Source organism: Impatiens glandulifera, chromosome 6, assembly GCF_907164915.1.
Source record: "Impatiens glandulifera chromosome 6, dImpGla2.1, whole genome shotgun sequence".
Lineage (NCBI taxonomy): Eukaryota > Viridiplantae > Streptophyta > Magnoliopsida > Ericales > Balsaminaceae > Impatiens > Impatiens glandulifera.
In genome coordinates, this window is record NC_061867.1 from 37,273,640 (window position 1) to 37,277,416 (window position 3,777).

Below are 3,777 nucleotides of genomic sequence, written 5' to 3' on the forward strand. Positions count from 1 at the left end.
TAAATAAATGAAATTGAGAGTGTGAGATGTTGTCTGGATATTGAGAATATGTGGTTGAGTTTAGGGTTATATTCATATTCATATGATATATTGATATGTTGATAATTGAAAGGTTATGTATGATTCAAGTGTAGCTCATTGATTTGATTTATATGCTTTAAAATGGTATCAAAAGAATAGTAGATGAGGTTGATCGACATGACATCGTAAAATAATTATGCAATTAAAATTCGTGCAATGGTCTTTGAATAAATCTTGAAAAATAAAAAATTTAAAATAAATAATATATTATAAATTTGGGATAAAAATGTGTGTCTAGATTATAAATTGTGTTTAACTTAATTTTTTTCTTTATTTATAAAATTGAATTTTATTATTATTTTTTTTAATTTAAATATATTCACTATCATTAAAAAGAGATTAGAAAGAGAAGAGAAAATAAAAAATAAAATTAATTATATTGGGATGTGAATTTTAATATTTATTTAGAAGAAAAATTAAACTAAAAAATTGTTTCCAGTAATCAAATTTTTTAATTAGGTTTAATTTAATTTTCTTGACATACTAAGATAACTTAAGTGACAAGATTAATTTATAAAAAACTTCTAACTAGAACATCTTAATCTTAAGTTAAAGTTGATGTCATAACTATGTATCAATATATAATTTACGTTCTTTTTAGTTTTCATACATTGTTCAATTGCAGATTTGAAAATGATTTACTTTTTACAGCTATTTTAATATAAGAAACTTGGTTAAATTTCAACAATATTCTTATTAGAAAACTAACATATTTCTTTTAATGGGAAATATCTTATATTTGTTAAAGAAATAAATAATTTATTAATAGAAAATATCTTATATTTGTTAAAAAATAATTAATTTATTAATAGTAAATAACTTTCGTACTTTGTTCAATACAAATTTGGAACTATTTATTTTTTATAATTATTTTTTTGATATAACAAGCTTGGTTAAATTGCAACTAATATTCCTCTAAGAAAACAACCTATTTCTCTTAATGGGACATATCTTTAACAATTTATTAATAGAGAATAATATATATATATATATATATATATATATATATATATATATATATATATATATATTTATTAAAGAAATAATTAATTTATTAATAGAAATTAACTTATATTTATTAAAAAAATGATTAATTTAAACTAAATAAAAAAAAAATATGATGGATTATCCATTTGGAAACAATAGTCTAGCTACTATTTAAAGAATTACATAACATTATCACTACATTAAATTTTTTTCTTAAATTAATCAAAACCATAAAACTATGGTGTACCACTTTAATTTTCTTCTTCTTCAATATAAATATAAATATAAATATAAATATAAATATAAATATAAATATAAATATAAATATAAATATAAATATAAATATAAATATAAATAAATATATATATATATATATATTTATTTATTTATTTAACCGTTAAAAAAAAATCAATGATTATAGTTAATATTATGTTAATACATCTTCGTATAACGTTTAATGAAAAAACTCAAGATTTTAACGCAAATGAGAAATATTACTATAGTGCATTTTTTCTCAAATCTTAATTTTTAAGTTCTTTTTTTCAAAAGAACTCTATAGGTTATTAATTAATTTATTCTTTTTTTCTAAAGAAAATAATTTATAAGACTTAATAATATTTTTATGCTTACGAGTTATTTGAAATTATTTGTTAATAATATATTATATAATCAATCATTATTATTTATAATAAGATTTTTAAAATCACCAATTAAAATAATAAAATATTAACCAGCAAAAAAAAAGATTTTGATAATATTATTTAATAATATATAATAAAAATCATTAAATTTTACATTAAAAACTAATAAAAAAATCTTCAAATAAGGCCTAAATTTATCATGTTTGACTTCTTTTTTTTAAAGATAATCATCCTATGTAACTTTCTTTATTTTTATCTAAATAGATAATTACATATTAAATTTTTTGAAAAGAAAAGATATTATATATATATATATATATATATATATATATATATATATATATATTGTAGTTGTATGTTAAATAACAAGTAACAAATTGACTGAAAATTTGAACATTTTCAAACATAGAAAATCACTCCAGGTAATTCTATTATATTATTACTTTCAAAGATATCTAACTATATATTAGCTTACAAATTTGTTTCTTGCTCAATTATGGTTCTTGTATACTATTTTTACATAAGAGATAAATTCAAATTTATTTTTATATATGTATAAGATTTTCTAATTTGTATTAAAAGTCGATTCTATTGAGGAGCACAATTACATTACAACATCTTGAACCCTAACTGAGTCGAGAAACTAATGGTTGCGCGTGTGCAGAGAAAACGAGGCGTTGTCTACATATGAAGACACAAGTGTATCTCGTGCAAAATTGATGATAAATCTCAAAAAGCTCGTAGAAGATAACCCGATTTTCATCAACAAGCTCACTTTTCCTGACTTAAGGTCAGGAAGAATTAAAACTGTAATGAATCAAAGGTATGTACTAGTTAGAAACATGTTTCGAATATTAGATTATGTTTTATGTTTAAATTTATCATTCTAAATACATTAATATATATATAGTTTGAAATGGCAACATGAGCAATGTAGGCATCCGAGCCCAAATCTAGGGTTCATGAGTTTAACCATTAATCATGTATGCCCCCCTCTAGCTCCGACGATTTCACTTCCATCTCTTCCTCTTGCTCCGGCTCCACTCGTTGCTCTCCGTGCTAGGGCTATGCCTAATTATGCACCAATAAGGGTATGTTAACAAAGTTTCAATTATATAAATATGTATACCATTGAATTAATATTAATACATATGATAACAATTATACGTTTAACATGATCTTCAATAGGGTACTGAGTTTAATCTAGTTCCAAGAATACTTAGAGTTGGACAATCTTACACGTCTTATAATGTATATATAATTAATCAAGTTTAAATAATTATACATGTTTATTTTACACTTTTATTCGACATGATGTCAGGCCCGAGTTAGTGTGTTCATCCCCAAAAGTGGTATTGTTAATGTACTAAGGATGGAAGATGTAACAGAAATAAATCACACATTAATAATGCCTCAACAAATTACTAAACCAGACCAATGTCTGATTTTTACTTTGCCTGACATTGGCAATGGTTCTACCATCAAGGTATTTTTTGTTTTTTAATTTGTATCGAAATGTTATTATTATTGTGGAAAACAAATATTGAAAATTTATTATTATGTATAGGTTGGTAAACTTATGTATACAAATGAACAATGCGGACTTTTGGCACTTACCACAACTGAAAATCATAAGTATTGGAAGTGGTCGGAAAACAGAACAATGGCCAATGCAATTCTTGGAATTTCGCAGCCAAGCATTAGTACTAGTGGTACTCTGAACTACGAGGCTGTCGTTTCTTCTTCGACTATTACGAGGAATATTGACTGCTACTTGTTATGCTCTAATGTAAGAAAACTTTCATTGTCTAGTGTAAAACATTTAGTAGTTTAAACAAACACAATTATTGATTATTGAGTAACTTTACAGGGGATGAATACTCTTATGAGACCTCAGCCTGATTCAACTTTTACAGTTTATCATCCACACAACAAAAACATAATATTGTCTGAAATACAGGGAAGACATATCTATGTTTACAATGTTAGGATGGACGCGGTAATGAAATAGTGGCGAATTTTCGTGTTTGACATTTTGTTTTAATAAAAAGATTAAAAATGGTTGATA